General features: G+C 43.8%; 1 long non-coding RNA gene across 1 annotated transcript in view; it reads right to left on the bottom strand.

Moving 5' to 3' along the window:
• The window catches only part of LOC142879703 (uncharacterized), a 59,270-nt gene extending 40,398 nt beyond the window's left edge, over positions 1–18,872 (bottom strand). Inside the window, exon 1 of the long non-coding RNA XR_012925338.1 lies at positions 18,852–18,872. This is a non-coding gene — a long non-coding RNA (uncharacterized LOC142879703). The remainder of the gene's footprint in view (positions 1–18,851) is intronic.
• Between the last annotated feature and the right edge of the window lie 455 nt (positions 18,873–19,327).

The raw sequence follows: 19,327 nt of genomic DNA, 5'->3' as shown, positions 1-19,327 counted from the left end.
TTAAGAGTTTGTATAGATGGAATTGGGAGGCGGATTCCATAAAATATTTGGGGGGTTTTCTAACAAAAGAATTTTCCAGGACTTTCGATGCCAACTATGGCCCCCTAACATCAAGACTAAAAATAGACATACAGAGATGGAATGTGATCCCTTTTTTCAATTTACACTCCAGAGTTGAGTCAGTCCACGCTTGTTATATCTATTTCAGTGCTTACCTATCTTGATTCCGGAGAAACAATTTACAGAATGGGACAGATTAATATCACAATATATCTGGCAAGGGAAAAAGGCCAGAATAAGGTACAGAACACTGCAGTTGAAGAAAGAGAAAGGGGGGTTGGGTCTTCCCAACCTACAGGAATATTATCTTGCAGCTCAACTGAAACCATTAATCTATCTATGCTGTCCACAATACAATGCAGGATGGGAAGACATAGAGAGTTCCTCAGTGGAAGGTGTACCTCTCTTATCGATGTTGATGGACAAAGAACTACAAGATGATTTGATGATACCGCATGACTCGATGTTATACACAATGCTAAACTCTTGGAGAAGAATAGTGAAAATTTGCCATTTAGGTAACCAGATCAAAATGTTCAAGTGGTGCGCTTTTGACTCGGCTTTTAAACCAAACAAGAATGACGGGAGATTCAAGGGATGGATCTCAAAAGGATTAACCACCTATTATACATTTATCAAGAGGGGGGTGTTTCAGAGTTTTGAAGAACTTCAAAGGTCAAATGGGTTGGAGAAGGATGACTTCTTCAGATATCTGCAGGTTAGGTCTTACTATAATCATAATCTACAAGAAACTTGGGAAACAGCTGGACCAGGATTCTTAGAAGTGCTTTTGTCATTGTTGAAATCAGGTTCCTGTACTAAAGTTGTCTCCAAGTTATACAATGGTATTCAGCTGTTCAAACAAGTTGACACAGACTACATAAGGAATAAATGGCAAAAAGAAGGAAATTTAATTATTTCAGTTGAAAGCTGGGAAAAGATTCACAAATTTCAATGGAAGACCTCAAGCTCCAATTCATGGAGGGAATTCTGTTGGAAGAACATTGTTAAGTTTTTTGTAACCCCTGCCCAGAAAAAACATCACAGCAACAGTGCTACCTGCTGGAGACAATGTAAGACAGACAAGGCAAATCATTACCATATCTTCTGGGGTTGTCCGGTGATCAAACCATTCTGGGATCAACTGTGCATGCACTTAAATAACATTTTTGTTGAGAAAATTCCTTGTAAATGTGAAGTCCTGTACTTAGGAGACATCTCATGGGATAACTGGAATTTGTCAGATAAAAAACTCATGGCAATGCTTCTGGCAGCAAGCAAAAAAACTATCACAAGAAAATGGTTGAGGACTGAAGCACCTACAATTGATGAATGGATTGATATTGTTCAGAATATTTAAATTCTAGAGAAATTGTCATTCTGTCTTAAAGGTTAAAGAGACTCCTTTTTCAGGATATGGACAAAATGGACGGAATATATAAAAGCTGTAATTTCTGTAAACTGAATTTGACTGCTCTGTAAAATCATTGTCATGATACACACTGCTAGACTGGTTCATGAGATGATACACATTTTACTGTGTTTTTTTTTGTTTGTTTTTTTTTTCTTTCTTTTTTATGTTAAAAGGAATGGAGTATTATTAGCAATTATATTTTCATATCCACACTTGATGTGGACTTTATATTGTACGCAAGAGAAATGTCTGTACACTTGCTTCTCCAAATAAACAATAAATTACAAAAAAAAAGAAAGTTCGAGAGTCTGAATCCCCGTCCCAGGCGCAAATCCTCATGGAGGCTTATGAGGAGGTCAAAGATGGCCAATCCGTTAATCCCAGCTCCATAACCGGGGTCTATGGAAGGAAGCCGCGTGCATGGCGCACTGATCCAGGATAGCTTTCACCTGGCTTGATGAATCCGTGTCTTCTCATCCTGGATGGCTTTTAGTGCAACCCATGAAGCCTGGACACACGTGTTGTGGATTGGTTGAACGCTGAAGGCTTAGTGACTCATCTTGGATGACGCAATCCTACTTTGGTGCAAGGGGGCCCAGACACCAACATCATCAAGAGCCAGTAATGGACTCCACAGTGCAGCACTCGTTCGCTCACCCTCCCTCTCCCATTTTATTCTGTAGAGTCAGATTCTGAAGTCGACATTTCACTTTGATTTTCAGAGTGATGACACCCTGGAAAAACTCTCCATCATTATAAACTCTCCATCATTTATTCTACATTCAGGCTGGAGAGGTGCAGGTTGTCAGAGCTCAGCTGTGATTGGCTGCTCTCAGCTCTGAAGTCCAACCCCTCCCACCTCAGACACCTGGACCTGAGTGACAACCAGCTGCAGGATTCAGGAGTGAAGGAGCTGAGTGGTTTTCTGCAGAGTCCGCATCACAATCAGTCATAGTCACAGCAGACAGTCCAGTGCTAGCATGATTTTCAGCTAGCGCTAGCATTAGCCACCTGTATGAGCACTTAGATACTGTAGATAGATCCAGCTGGACTCAGCAGAAGGTCAAGGGTCAATGCAGGTTCTATCATCTCAGTCAGTTCAGTATTGATGAGCAAGATGCAGAAAAGATTCCACTGCATTTCAGTCACTTAATAACCATTTGTTCTCAGCACTTGCTTTATTAGAGGATTCCAGCCTCCAACCATCAACATGAAACTGTCTCTCAAACTCATCTTCCCAACCAGCCGCCTACAAACATGGCGGTGCAAGATGGCCACGACCTTTGACCTTCTGTCTGTTTCTAGAAAGAAGCATTCTAATGGCAGGAAAAGCAGAGGACTTTTATTTTCTACTAATCAAAGACTTCAAACTATATTGACGGTTGTATATGAAGCTTTCAGAAATAAATCTGCACTGATTTTACACACTGAACCTTTGAGGCAAAATGAATCAATGAATTCCAACATTGTTAACAGCTGATCAGTGGTCACATGACTAAACAGGTTGATATAAAATATTTTATTGTGGTGATTCATTATTTCAGTATTATTGTTGTGCTTCTGATTGGTTTAATGGACATTACAGTGTTATAGACATTCATATTTTTAATTTCATATAGTGATGAAAACTCCACTCACTCCATCATTTATTCTCTATTCAGGTTGGAGTTGTGCAGTTTGTCAGAGCTCAGCTGTGATTGGCTGCTCTCAGCTCTGAAGTCCAACCCCTCCCACCTCAGACTCCTGGACCTGAGTTGGAACCAGCTGCAGGATTCAGGAGTGAAGGTGCTGAGTGGTTTTCTGCAGAGTCCAGACTGTAAACTGGAGGTTCTGAGGTCAGTACTGGTTTGGAACCAGTGCATGATGGTTTCAGCACCAAACACACTTCATCACACATGTTGAATAAACATTGAACTGAAGGTTGATTCATATCAAAATGACATCCAGAAATATGAAAACTTAATTCTGTTCATCAGTGGTCATGTGACCAAACATCATTTCAACACACATTAGTTTTGGACTGAGGATTTAATTTCAAGGTGACATTTTCTGTAGTGTCAGATTCTGAAGTCGACATTTCACTTTGATTTTCAGAGTGATGACACCCTGGAAAAACTCTCCATCATTATAAACTCTCCATCATTTATTCTCTATTCAGGTTGATTGACTGCAGTTTGTCAGAGGTCAGTTGTGATTGGCTGCTCTCAGCTCTGAAGTCCAACCCCTCCCACCTCAGACACCTGGACCTGAGGTTGAACAACCTGAAGGCTTCATCAGTGAAGCCACTGATGGATCTTGTCCACAGCAGAGGCTATCAACTGCAGACTGTGAGGTCAGTACTGGTTTGGAAGCAGTGGATGATGGTTCCAGCACCAAAGCCAGTTGATCCCACAGCAGAGGTCCAGTGTTCCCAGTCACAGTGTGAGAGGAGGATGGTGTCGTCCAGCTGCTCCTCATTCATCCAACATCTGCTGCCAAACTGCTTCTTCTCTCAGTTCACCACCCAATTATTGATCAGTTCATCTTCATCAGGCCTCAGTATCAGTCCAACACTCCATGGTCACATGACCTTCATATGTTCCACACTTGACATGTGACTGAGAGTCTGCTTCTTCTCACCAGTCACTCCACCATCTCCATCAACAGTCAACGTCTGTGTGATGATGCGTTCAAGGACTGTGAGTCCTGACTCCTGCTGTCTCTTCTTCTCTCTGCAGGTGGGAGAGGTATTGAGGGAGGATGAGGAGGAGAGTGAAGAGGAGCGCTCCATCTAGTGGTGGCTGACAGAACTGCGTGTCACGATCTTTGACCCCAGTGGAGCCTGGTGGCTGGCGGACTGCTTCTCCCTACAAGCTGCTGTGGTTACTGGGAGAGACGTCCCAGAAGCCACTGGTGGAGCTGAATCCTCAGTGGAAGAAGCAGGACTTGGAGCAGCTGCTCAGTGAAGGCAGCAGCAACACAACCACTGCTTCTGCTCTCATCATCCACGGCTGGAACATCTCAGCATGAAGGTTCCACACATCAACAACACACTGCTCTGCTCTCACTTCAGACTTCTATAACATCTTCATTTTCGAGGTGAAAAATACTTTTCAAGAGACTTTATTTCTGCTGCAGGTGGGAGAGGTATTGAGGGAGGATGAGGAGGAGAGTGAAGAGGAGAGCTCCATCTAGTGGTGGCTGACAGAACTGCGTGTCACAACCTTTGACCCCAGTGGAGCCTGGTGGCTGGCAGACTGCTTCTCCCTACACATTGCTGTGGTTACTGGGAGAGACGTCCCAGAAGCCACTGGTGGACCTTGCAGTGCCACATATGGACTCTTGGATTGTTCTTGGCCTTCCAGTGAAGCACTGCGTGAGCACTGGAGGTCAACCATGACTGATAGAGGTCAAAGGTCAGAGGTTTGACCAATTACAAAGACCATAATTAATTAGATTATTTTCTTTAATGGAGTCCCAGCACTAATAAATATATATTTGTATGCGTACCCATATAAGTCCATCAATGTTTAATGCACCTTTTTTCTTGAGCAGTATCTTTAAATCTCCACCTGCTTGTGTTTGCATGTTCAGGTAGATTAATGTGTATGTAGATCTATGTTAGTAGCTTCAATGTGCTGTGAAATGTGGCATCTTCACCAACACTTGTATCATTTGACTCAGGTGTCTCAGTGTTTGCAGAGTCATTGCAATAAAGCGCTCAACACCCTGGTGGTTCTAGATTGTTCTCGGGGGTTCTAAGAGCTAAACACCCTGGTGGTTCTGGATTGTTCTAGGGGGTTCTAAGAGCTAAACACCCTGGTGGTTCTGGGTGGTTCTGGATGGTTCTAGGAGCTTCTAGGGTGTTCTAAGAGCTAAACACCCTGGTGGTTCTGGATGGTTCTAGTACAGACATGGGCAAACCCCGTCCTAATAGAGTTGCCGTATGTGACGTCATTGGCAGTGGCCTCTGTCCGGTGGGCGACTGCCAATGACATCACATACGGCAACTCTATTAGGCCAAACTACATCGGTTGATTAAGGTTATCTTTTTTTTTTCTGTCAATCCCTGGTGTATTTACGGTACTTTGTTTGTATTAATGTTGTATACACAAAATTCTCTCTCTCTCTCTCTCTCTCTCTCTCTATGTATTGTTGGATCAGATTTCCTTGTGCCGTGCTGCTGATCCGCGTGTTGGTTGAATGAAGAGTCACAGGAGAAGAATGCCAATTTAAATATGTCTTTAGTAAAGAAATCAATTGAGGGTACAACTATACAGAGCTCTGGGCCCAGTTCAGAACCCTAGCAACACCAAAGTATTGTCAGGGCATGAAGTCTGACTGCTCTCTGTCCCTTGACCCAGTCCTTTTATACAGAAAGAAAACATGCAAACACTCCCAGGTGTTGTCCTCTTCTGACTGGCTGCCTGGTCTCCAGACCCAAGCCTCATTGGATGTTGGGGCAGCCTTTGATCCAAGTCTCTGATTACTGAGTGCAACAGGAAACAAGTCCTTATTTGGCAGGGAGCCAAATGATCCATCATTGGTTCCAGCGTGACCTGTTGAAATAATACAGTGCACAACATGCCTGAGGTCACAGGCTCCTCCCCCCCGTGCCTCCGATGGATCATGAGTTCTCCCCCCTGTAAATGACCGGGTTATAAAGTCTTATGGTGGTCGCAAAGTCAGTTAGCTCTCTGTCCATCCTCTGGTCCCCCATGGTCACCCTCTGCTCCCCCAGGGTGATCCGGTCCCCCAGGGTCACCCTCTGGTCACCCACTGGTCCCCCAGGGTCACCCTCTGGTCTCCAGGGTCACCCTCTGCTCCCCCAGGGTCACCAGTTAGTGAGGGATGTTCTTCCCTTTGTTCCTTCTTGAGCTCTTTGTGTGACTCCTGCAACAATGCCTTTTCTCTATGAGTAGGTCAGCCAAATGATTAAACAGCTTTATATTAATAATCATGTTATTATAAACAAACATCTAAACTAATTATATTATTCAACACTAACATCTAAACTAAATATATGATTCCAACAGTATAGATATACATACAAGGTAAATCAAAATACAGTGACGAATGTATGTATTCAACACACACTATCTATCACCGGCGAAATAGCGTTTTGACCGCCATCTATCCATATATCACGTTCGACCGCGATGTAGAGGTCTGTCCCAATGGAGTTGCCCCCCCCCCGTCAACATAACTTCGGTGGCCCGCCGACTCGATGCAGGTCTGTCATGTCACCCCTGTTCTCGTAGCTCAACACCCTGGTGGGGCTTCACAGACACTGACTTGGTTCCATTGACATTACAGCAACACGTTTTCTCCATGATATCCCAGGATACATTGTCTCCTCCTATGAGGTGGCTCACCAAAACACTGCATCCATCTGCTGCTGCTCCGCTACCCCCCACCCCCTCTGTCTAGTAAAGCCTTCTCGTGTGTCACAGTTCCACTCATAGCAAGGCTCCATCAGGGTTAGGTAAAAACAAACCCAGTGTTTGAACAAACTGAGTGGAGCTCAGCAGTGACAAGGTCACTACTGTCCTTTGTCAAGGCCAACGTTGAGCCTCCTACTCCCCCTACAGCCACAAGGATCCAGGACTTCCTCTGGAAACACACCAGGACAAACAGCCCACATCAGAAAAACACATTTCAGTCCATAAAATGTGTGTATTTATTGATCTATTTGTAGTAGTTGATAATAGTTGATACAACTCACTGCTGACAAGGTTTACACAACACAACAAACCGTTGAGTTCAAAACCCAAAGAATAATTGTGTACTTTTCACACACATCCCCGCGCCATGTTCACTGGTCAGTGAACGGGTCACGTGACCCCGTACGTCACCAGCAATCCATGGCTGTGTCTCAGTTCAGGCGCTGCATCCTTGGAAGGCTGCAATTTGAAAGGAAGTTGCGTCACCGCACTGCGCTGAAGGCTCCTCCCAATTCCCAATAGTCAGAACGACGCTCCAAATGCTCCCTACTGTTAGCACCAAGGCTACACCACTACTATCCTTCCCCCTACTTCTGTATCCCAGGATGCTTTGCGTGCTGCTGCTGCAAAGCATCCTGGGATCCTGGGAAGTCAGCTGAAATTAGCGCCATCTACTGGCAAAGACACCGCGTATAAATTTAAGTATTGAAATTTCACATCAAATCTTCAGTTTTTAACGCAGGGTTTTTACTGATTTGAACATCCAACCAACCAATGGTGAGCTTGATGCTATGAAAACCACACTCCGGGTTTGGCCAGCAGGAGGGAACGGCGGTGACGCAACCAGGAAGTACGCCCAAGGCTAGACCGTCCCGTGAGGTTACCGGGGAGGCGGGGTTTGGGTCGGTCCTCCTGGGCCGGGTCCTTGGGAGGACGCTTCCTTCAGACGGAGGACGCTTCATTCAGACGGAGGACGCATCCTTCGGACGGAGGACGCTTCCTTCGGACGGAGGACGCTTCCTTCAGACAATGGAGGCTTCCTTCCAAGGATGCAGACCCTGGATTGAGACTTAGTCCATGAACTGCTAGTATGTTTTTCTAGATATACAGCGCTTACTGTCTTGGTGGGAACAACTGGCTGTGTGTGTGTGTGTGTGTGTGTGTGTGTGTGTGTGTGTGTGTGTGTGTGTGTGTGTGTGTGTGAGACGGGCACTAGTAGACAGAGTGTGCGGTCCTCTGGGACGTGGTCCTGCTGCTCTGGCTGCTGAGGCTCATGTGCTTGTGGAGGCACGGCAGCTTCCTGGCCAGCAGCTTTCTCAAGTGGCTCTGGAACTTCTTGCCCACAAACGTGTAAAACACGGGACTGACGCAACAGTACACGTAGGCCACGTTCTGCGTCACGTACAGCGCATAGTCCGTGGCATCCGAGGCGGCACACGATGAGCCGCCCCCCCGGCTGGGGCCGGAGAGCTCGAGGGCGCGCAGGAAGACTATCACGTTGTAGGACGTCCAGCAGAGGAAAAAGGTGAAAACGGTGACAAAGATGAGCTTGACGGTGCGGCACTTGTTCTTCAGCCGAGTGGACAGGACGCGGACGGTGATGCCGGTGTAGCAGTACATCACCATGAAGAGCGGGCGCAGGAAGAAGAGCAGGAACTGCTGGTAGCACGGTGCTCTCGGGGTACTGGAGGGGAGGCTGGAGGTGAAGAGGACATTGGACAGGACCAGGTTCAGGAGGAAGACGTTGGTGGCGGTGTTGAGCTTCTCGTACTTGTAGATGACAAAGAGCACCAAGCCGTTGCCGAGGTAGCTGAGCAGGAAGTTGACGTAGTAGAAGACTGGGATGATCCTGGCGCCAAAGTGGTTGACGCCGGTCCTGGGACACAGCTGGACCGGGTCGCTGACCACGTAACCCGGCTCAGAGGTGTTGGCGGTGTCGTTGAGAAGCTGCTGGAAGAGCAAGTACTCGTCGTCGTACTCCTCGTAGTCCATGACCCGTACCGGACCTGTGGAAGACACATTACAGACGGTAAGTCTCAGTGGATACATATATATGTATATATATATATATATATGTATATATATATATGTATATATATATATATATATATATATATCTGCAATTCATATTTTAACGGTTTATATAGACCCCTCAGGCTCCATTCAAAATGGGGGTTATTGTAGGAGAGTTGCAGTCAACTGAGATTTGGAGAGAGTTTGGATTACTAGATTTTGGATAGTGTTTATAGTTTGGAGTGTTTGAGACTAGATAGCGTTTAGTTTGGAGATAGTTTTGAGAGCTTAGGGAGAGAGTGAGGAGAGGAGAGGTGATAGGATGGAGCCCCCTGTCCTGTACATCAATGTCCATGTTACACAAGCATCTATGCCAGGGGTGCCCATTACGTCCATCACGATCTACTGGTCAATTGCGAAGGGAGTTTGGGTCGATCGCATGGAGAGAGAGAGGGAGAGAGAGAGTGAGTGTGAGAGAGAGAGAGAGAGAGAGAGAGAGAGAGAGAGAGAGAGAGAGAGATCCGCGTCAATTACAGCAGGTAGAATCGTTCAGGCAGGATTAGAAAACACGTTCATTCATTCATTTTCCATACCCGCTTAGTCCCGAACTCAGGGTCACGGGAGTCTGCTGGAGCCTCTCCCAGCTGTCTTAGGGCGAAGGCAGGGGACACCCTGGACAAGGGTGTCCAGGGTAAATGTGATCTATGCCCTTTTCCAAGTCCCACAATCACTTTCACTGTCATCTGCCTGATTACACCCATGCCATTTTCAGAAAAAAATTGCACAAACAGAATACATTCAAAAAATGTATCATACACATAGTTATCAAGTCAAGTTATTTATTTATTGTCATTGTTGAACAAAGTTAACAACAAAATTTGTTTGGAGCATCCCCATAACCACTGGCATCAGTACCCATAAAAATAATCATAAATAAGTGAGAAAAAAACCAAAAATATATATATAATTTATGTACAGAAATTATTTGGTCATTCATTTTTTGCAATTCATAGTCATTCCCAACAGACATAACAGACACAAAAATTCAATGCATCACAAGTGGTTCAGACACAGCTTGCCTGTGATTGTACATTTGGCCAGTAGGTGGTTTCGTGTGCACATGAAACTTCGAGAAATGAACCGTTTCTCGAACCAGTTGGCTCAAGTGGTTCAATGCCTCATGAGGCTTCACCTCACCATCACTGCAGTCACTGCATCCTGAATCAGTCACACTCAAAGTCGCACACCACCTCTGCTTTGTTCTGGACTGTGGAATGGGCAATATTAATTTAATCTAATTACATTCTGTTTTATTACTTTATGTCTATTTTAATGCTCTTTATTGGTGCTGAATGGAAGTGTGGTTGTTGTTTTATGAGCTAATGGATAGACAAGTGGCCTATAACATAAGACGCTTAAATGAAGTGAATAGGATATGTCCACAATGTCAAGAAAGGAAGCAGGGTGTCTTTAAAATCGATAACATTTGAATAAGTATTAAAAGTTGAGTTGATGTTATACTTGTATTGACATTATGAGTAATTTATACAACTTTTCCCAGGAACTTTTCCCAATGATGAGGTTGAGGGCCCATCATCTGCAATTCAGCATTCTGCAGGTAGTCAACACCAAAACAAGCGTATTCAGCTGTCATAATCCTGTTTGTAAATAATACATATAAACTGTGTACTTGTAATATAAGTCAAACTTTGGTAACTTGAATATAATTCTCACAAAGGGATTGTTCATGTGTATGCACTTTGTACCTGTTATGAATTTAAAAAAAAAAACATTCATAACTAAACTCAGTTGTTGGTTTCCATCTATATAAGTTAACAAAGATACATAGATACCTATGAAACACTTGTTTATCTTGCTGAAACTAATACTAGGTTACTAGTACTAGATACACCAGTATACTCTCCCGGAGCACAGATCAACCCACTCAAACAAACAAAAAGCATTTTACTCAGTCAGATAAGATTACTAAATGCTGGATGATACACTGTTTTGTGCATTATTTGGGTAAATAAAATAGTTCTATTATTCATACCTCCGCCTACCATTTATTATTACCTAAGGCATAGGGCATTTAAAAAAACAAAACAAATGTCATTCAGGTGTGCCACCCGTCTGTGCCCCGAGCTTGCCCCCTCAAGAAAAAAATTCTAGGACCGCCCCTGTTTCCAACACTGTGGATGCTCGGTTGTTTATTGACAGATAAACAATTAAACGGCTAAAGCCATCTATTCCACCGTGAATGACAAATCTCCAGCTTTTGGTAAAAAAGGGAGAGAAGATGGAAAGAGAAATCTAAAATATATAAGGCATCAGATAGCTAATTGAAAAAGGTTCATGCACAGCTTATTTGACACAAAAAAGGTATGGTACAAAGATGAAAAGATTTGGAGTGGGTAGAAAATCTCAATGTTTCATTTGTCCAAGTATTTACAAACAGTTTTGAAAAATACCGTATTAATTTGTGGTTTCCATCTATGTGCCACATTGCATTTGGTGCAGGAACAGAATACTGCCTCCGTCTTAGTGTGCGATTGGCCAAGGCTCGCACTTCAGTCCCAATTGGGTCCACTCTTCTTAAGGAATCACATACTCTTTGAACTACAACAACAGCAAAAAAAAAAAGAAAAGAAAGACAAACTACATAAAATATTAAAGGCACAAATCCGTGTTAACACAGATAATGCTGACAAAAGGTATGATTTCATTTATTAAATACCCCCCCTTTCTTTTTTTAAAATATACCGCCATTCTTTTTTTAATCATCCATGTAAGCACTTTTAGCTACATTTTGTACGGAAAGCGTTATACAAATGAAGCTAATTATATTTGTTTGTTTGGGTTAAACTGATGCACAATACAGATTACTGAATACATTCATGTGGGGATCAACTTCATATCAAACTTACTTTGCACTCGTAATCCCCTGGCATGAAGGAATGCTCTCATCATTCTGTACCCTGTGTTTGGGTGACTGAGTTGGATTTCTGCAATGACGGCATCCAGCTCTTCATCACAAAGCGCTGAATACATGTCCGACATTCTAAACAAACAAAGAATAATTCCTGAAATTTTACTTGGCAAGAGCCAAAACATATATGATTAAAAGCATCCATTTTCACTGCAACCATTTTGACGTGTATTTGTTGTATCATTAGTGTTATTAGGTACAAGTGTTGCTGCGTTCATTGCAAGGTTAACGTCATTTGCGTCAATAGATATGGAAAACAACTACACTTAAGTTTAAAAGAAATGTGCACGTTTTGTAAATGGCAATTTCTTAATATTATTATTATTATTATTATTATTATTATTATTATTATTATTATTATTATTATTATTATTATTAGTGTTCTGTTAAGGTGAAACAACAAAGAAGCCTTTAAGTCTAAATTGTTTAATAAATAGGTTAAGAGCAGTTGGTGTAAGTATGAAAGTCATTTCATTTATTTGTTGCATTAAGAGAAGCATTTATAGAGCGTCGTTGCCACCTACTGGCATCTTTCGGTAGTATTTCTGTTGTAATTTTGAAGCGAACTTTATACCGGAAGTAAGACACGGGAAACACACTGCCAGCGTTTTCTAATGAGCACCCGTTCCTGTAAACCAGTGTTTGTGTGTCGCGAGATATTGTCAGGTGTGCCGTGGGAAATTATCCCATTTGTGTGCCTGTGCAGTCTAGCGCCTGGCAGAGTAATCATGTAGTACTCTTCCATACCAGTAGGTGGCAGCAGCAGGTAGCTAATTGCCTTGCGCTTGGAGACAAGGAGAGAACAATTCTGGGAAAAACGGGACGGGTGGCAACACTACGCTGAACTTGTGGCTAAATCAAAAAAGTCCCACACTGTGGCAGAGCAATTAATACTTCCCGCCTGCAAAGCCATTGTAAATGAGACGCTCGGACCCGAAGCGGCTAAAGAAATAGCCAAAGTCCCTCTCTCAGATAACACAATCTCCAGACGTATTAATGAGATGTCTGCAGACATCGAAAGTGTGGTTTTGGAGAAGATCCCTATCAGTAAGAAATTTGCCTTGCAACTTGATGAGTCTACTGATATAAGTGTTGTTGCAGATTCTGAAGTGGACATTTCACTTTGATTTTCAGAGTGATGACACCCTGGAAAAACTCTCCATCATTATAAACTCTCCATCATTTCTTCTCTATTCAGGTTGGAGTATTGCAGGTTGTCAAAGCTCAGCTGTGATTGGCTGCTCTCAGCTCCGAAGTCCAACCCCTCCCACCTCAGACACCTGGACCTGAGTGAGAACCTGCTGCAGGATTCAGCAGTGAAGGAGCTGAGTGGTTTTCTGCAGAGTCCAGACTGTAAACTGGAGACTCTGAGGTCAGTTCACCCTCTTCACTCTACAACTTCTATCACTCTTGTTGTTGTCGTCATGATTTGCACTTGACTGCTGTTGGAAATTCAATTTGCAGACACTGGTTTGTGTTTGAAATGAATGAAACTGGGTTTAAAGGTACAGCGTGTAAAATCCTCCCATCTAGTGGTCAGCTTGCAGATTGCAGATTCTGAAGTGGACATTTCACTTTGATTTTCAGAGTGATGACACCCTGGAAAAACTCTCCATCATTATAAACGCTTCATCATTTATTCTCTATTCAGGTTGTGGTGCTGCAGTTTGTCAGAGCTCAGCTGTGATTGGCTGCTCTCAGCTCTGAAGTCCAACCCCTCCCACCTGGACCTGGATGGGAACCAGCTGCAGGATTCAGGAGTGAAGCCACTAATGGATCTTGTCCACAGCAGAGACTATCAACTGGAGAGTGCGAGGTCAGTACTGGTTTGGAACCATTGGATGATGGTTCCAGCACCAAAGCCAGTTGATCCCACAGCAGAGGTCCAGTGTTCCCAGTCACAGTGTGAGAGGAGGATGGTGACGTCCAGCTGCTCCTCATTCATCCAACATCTGCTGCCAAACTGCTTCTTCTCTCAGTTCACCACCCAATTATTGATCAGTTCATCTTCATCAGGCCTCAGTATCAGTCCAACACTCCATGGTCACATGACCTTCACATGTTCCACACTAGACATGTGACTGAGAGTCTGCTTCTTCTCACCAGTCACTCCACCATCTCCATCAACAGTCAGCGTCTCTGTGATGATGCGTTCAAGGACCGTGAGTCCTGACTCCTGCTGTCTCTTCTTCTCTCTACAGGTGGAGGTGAGGGAGGATGAGGAGGAGAGTGAAGAGGAGCGCTCCATCTAGTGGTGGCTGACAGAACTACAACAAGTGGAGCCAAACAGCAAGCTGTGTGTCATGACTAGTGATGGTGAGGTGAAGCCTCATGAGGCATTGAACCGCTTGAGCCAACTGGTTCGAAGCTTCATGTGCACACGAAACCACCTACTGGCCAAATGTACAATCACAGGCAAGCTGTGTCTGAACCACGCGTGATGCATTGAATTTTTGTGTCTGTTATGTCTGTTGGGAATGACTATGAATTGCAAAAAATGAATGACCAAATAATTTCTGTACATAAATTATATATATATATATATATATATATATATATATATACATATATATATATATTTTTTTTTTTCTCACTTATTTATGATTATTTTTATGGGTACTGATGCCAGTGGTTATGGGGATGCTCCAAACAAATTTTGTTGTTAACTTTGTTCAACAATGACAATAAATAAATAACTTGACTTGATAACTATGTGTATGATACATTTTTTGAATGTATTCTGTTTGTGCAATTTTCTTCTGAAAATGGCATGGGTGTAATCAGGCAGATGACAGTGAAAGTGATTGTGGGACTTGGAAAAGGGCATAGATCAGGGGTGCTCACACTTTTTCAACATGCAAGCTACTTTTAAAATGAGCAAGTCAAAAAGATCCACCTCCTATAAAACAGGAAAAGTCATTCAGAAATATATTTGTAGTCTAATGATAAAGAAAGAAAGGATTAAATGGGTCAACATGTTCCCATGTGCATTTATGCTCATCATTGCACAGAAAACTCATGGTTTAAAATTGTTTAGGTTATATCTGCCTATGTTTGATTTTATCAATAAAAGTGTGTTTACGTTAAGATGTTTTGCTGTATATTTTTGTGTTTTCCAGCGCATAGGTTAGGGATAATTGGTGTGTGTGTGTGTGTGTGTGTGTGTGTGTGTGTGTGATGCAGACGTTTTGCCAGCAGCATCTCCCAGGATCTCCGGCGCGTCTGCAGTGCGTGCGCACTTTGAAGCGCATTTTCCGAGCGAGGCGTCTCCATCAGTTTACGCCAGGATTGCAAGCTCACGCGACAACCCCGGTAGTTTTGCGTGTAAAACAACAGCGAAACTCTTTTTCCTGTCCCTGTCTGGTCTTTATTTGATCTGAATAGTGCCGAAGCCGATACGTCACATTTACGTTTCATTGTAAAGCACAGCACATATAAGAAAAAAATCCAGCACATCGTACATTATGACCAAAATCAACCAGATCCACCGTGTTTTCTAATCCTGCCTGAACGATTCTACCTGCTGTAATTGACGCGGATCTCTCTCTCTCTCTCTCTCTCTCTCTCTCTCATGCGATCACCCAAACTCCCTTCGCAATTTACTGATCAATAAATGTTTTTGTTGAAAACCGCCAACTGCCGTGAGAAATTAATGAGGCTTGGGAGTGGGGGAAGGTGTCCCACATGTTGCGTCTCGGTCCCCCTAGACGGGACGTAACACAGAATTTTCACCGTGACAGCAGGTTGAGCTCCTACCGTTTTACAAGTGACGTCGTCACGTTAGCCTGTTCCATCCCTGCTAAATTCTTCAAAGAACTACCGTTAGTAAACTTTTAAATTATAATACACTCTACACTAATTGTAATTTCCTGCCCGTGGTTCTATATTGCAACAGTTGACGGCTCATATCAGCAGATAAGCAGCAACAATCTGGGCATTGCAGGTGATTCATAAATATGTCATTTCTTATTAATTAGCCCATAAGTGTTGTACACCAGTGTGACACCAAATGCTTGTTGCTGACAGCAGTGAAGAAATGACACTCTAGTGGTTCTGCACATTAGTATAAATAGAGTGATTCTCTATCATTACATGACAGGACGGCGGCACTCTGACAGATTCCATGAACCTGGACACTGATGATCCAGACTCCGGTCCAGATGAGCCAACAGGCCACAGTGGAAACGGGTCAGAGCATGGACTGGCTGCTGAAAGGATCCAGGTAGGTGGCGCTGTCATCCCAAGGTGTGTGGTGTGGAGGATCAGGGCCAAAGTTCCAGATGCTCACAGATGTGACTCTGGATTCAGGAGGAGTGTTTGAAGGCTGGACTCCCAACAGTGATTGGCTTCTGAGGACCTCTCAATCACAATCAGGTTTTTTAGAGATTGAGATTGAAAGTGAGATTGCATTGTCCAGGTGGGAGGACAGCAGTCAGCCATGTTTCACCTCCAGTCAACACGCAGTGGTTCACATGAAGGTCCAAGAGGCCTACAGACCTACACTGAGTCTGGAAGTGGCAGTACAGTTGGATCATTGTCTTTGTTGTGTTGTTTGGTCATTGTGATCCAATGTAATGTGAGAGAAGGACGAGTGCAGTTATATTGGAGTGAGTTATTTAGAGTGTAATAGAAGTTATAATGCAGAGTCTGTTTTTATGAAATGTTCTATCACCTGGCATCCATCCATCCATCCATCCATCCATCCATCCATCCATCTTCTACTGCCGTGTCCGGAGTCAGGTCTCGGGGGCAGCAGCCTCAGCAGAGACCCCCAGACTTCCCTGGACCCAGTCACCTCCTCCAGCTCCTCCAGTGGGACCCCAAGGCTTCCCAGTCCAACCCAGAGACCTGGTCCCTCCAGCAGGGTCTCCTCCTGGTGGGACATGCCTGGAACACCTCCCCAGGGAGGCGTCCTAAACAAGACCCCGAGATGCTGGAACTCCTCCCCCTGAGGCAGGGCCTCCCCACCGACCCAGAGAGGGCAAACCACCTCATATCCAGCATTGATTTATCTGTTGGTGATTAATTATAATGTATCATTTATTTTATTTAAATTATATTTGAACTGAATTGGATTTGTTTGTAAAAGTGAGATTTATTTTCATTGATTCATGTGGTTTATGTTGAGACCTAGTGGAGAAGTGGGTATGGCCTACAGAAGGTTTGAGTACACAAGTTATTCAGATACAGAGAATCCCCATGGCAGGACTTCAGGAGATATATAATCAAAGTGTTAAAGCAGCAGAAATGAAACGTCAGTTGAGGTTCAAGGTCACACAGGTCAGAGCTTGTGATGGCTTTTATTGTCAGAATATTGAATCATTGAAATATAATGTTTGAGCTCGTAACAAAGTTAGGATGATATAACATAATCACATAAAATAAATGATCTGGTTTCCTTCTGATTCATTGACGTCCTTCTGAAATCTCCACACAAACATCTGGCAAGCATCAAAACCATGAATTATTTTGAGGGAATCTTCTTTTGTCTTACTTATAATTCAATTATGATTTGAGTTCCCATCACAGGTGTTGTGAATCACTTTATCTTTTCCACATGATTTCCTTATTTAAGATCATGAAGCAGAAATAAAGTCTCTTGAAAAGTATTTTTCACCTCCAAAATGAAGATGTTATAGAAGTCTGAAGTGAGAGCAGAGCAGTGTGTTGTTGATGTGTGGAACCTTCATGCTGAGATGTTCCAGCCGTGGATGATGAGAGCAGAAGCAGTGGTTGTGTTGCTGCTGCCTTCACTGAGCAGCTGCTCCAAGTCCTGCTTCTTCCACTGAGGATTCAACTCCACCAGTGGCTTCTGGGACGTCTCTCCCAGTAACCACAGCAGCTTGTAGGGAGAAGCAGTCCGCCAGCCACCAGGCTGCACTGGGGTCAAAGGTCGTGACACACCCACACAGTGTTGGTGCGTGCAGCTTGCTGTTTGGCTCCACTGGTTGTAGTTCTGTCAGCCACCAGTAGATGGAGCGCTCCTCTTCACTCTCCTCATCCTCACCACCACCTGCAAAGATAAGAAGAGACAGCAGGAGTCAAGACTCACGGTCCTTGAACGCATCATCACAGAGACGTTGACTGTTGATGAAGATGATGGAGTGACTGGTGAGAAGAAGCAGACTCTCAGTCACATGTCAAGTGTGGAACATCAGAAGGTCATGTGACCATGGAGTGTTGGACTGATACTGAGGCCTGATGAAGATGAACTGATCAATAATTGAGTGGTGAACTGAGAGAAGAAGCAGTTTGGCAGCAGATGTTGGATGAATGAGGAGCAGCTGGACGTCACCATCCTCCTCTCACACTGACTGGGAACACTGGACCTCTGCTGTGGGATCAACTGGCTTTGGTGCTGGAACCATCATCCAATGGTTCTAAACCAGTGCTGACCTCACACTCTCCAGTTGATGGTCACTGCTATAGACAAGATCCATCAGTGGCTTCACTGATGACTCCTTCAGGGGGTTCATATTCAGGTCCAGCTCTCTGAGGTGGGAGGGGTTGGACTTCAGAGCTGAGAGCAGCCAATCACAGCTGAGCTCTGACAAACTGCAGTCAATCAACCTGAATAGAGAATAAATGATGGAGAGTTTATAATGATGGAGCGTTTTTCCAGGGTGTCATCACTCTGAAAATCAAAGTGAAACGTCGACTTCAGAATCTGACACTACAGAAAATGTCACCTTGAAATTAAATCCTCAGTCCAAAACTAATGTGTGTTGAAATGATGTTTGGTCACATGACCACTGATGACCTGTTTTTCCTTTTCCTTTTTCTTTTTCTTTTTTTTTTTTTTTTTTACTTCAAACATGAACAGAATGAAGTTTTCATATTCTGGATGTCATTTTGAGATGAATCAACCTTCAGTTCAATGTTTATTCAACATGTGTGATGAACTGTGTTTGATGCTGAAACCATCATCCACTGGTTCCAAACCAGTACTGACCTCAGAGTTTACAGTTTACAGTCTGGACTCTGCAGAAAACCACTCAGTTCCTTCACTGATGAATCCTGCAGCTGGTTCCAACTCAGGTGCAGCTCTCTGAGGTGGGAGGGGTTGGACTTCAGAGCTGAGAGCAGCCAATCACAGCTGAGCTTTGACAACCTGCAATACTCCAACCTGAATAGACCATAAATGATGGAGAGTTTATAATGATGGAGAGTTTTTCCAGGGTGTCATCACTCTGAAAATCAAAATGAAATCGACTTCAGAATCTGACACTACAGAATAAAATGGGAGAGGGAGGGCGAGCGAACGAGTGCTGCACTGTGGAGTCCATTACTGGCTCTTGATGATGTTGGTGTCTGGGCCCCCTTGCACCAAAGTAGGATTGCGTCATCCAAGATGAGTCACTAAGCCTTCAGCGTTCAACCAATCCACAACACGTGTGTCCAGGCTTCATGGGTCGCACTAAAAGCCAT

The sequence above is a fragment of the Nelusetta ayraudi genome, unplaced genomic scaffold (assembly GCF_046127955.1).
Source record: "Nelusetta ayraudi isolate G7.1 ecotype Tasmania unplaced genomic scaffold, CSIRO-AGI_Nayr_v1 ptg000142l, whole genome shotgun sequence".
NCBI classification, from domain to species: Eukaryota; Metazoa; Chordata; class Actinopteri; order Tetraodontiformes; family Monacanthidae; genus Nelusetta; species Nelusetta ayraudi.
Note: the sequence above shows the minus strand (reverse complement) of the source record. Positions and strands in the feature narration are given on the sequence as shown.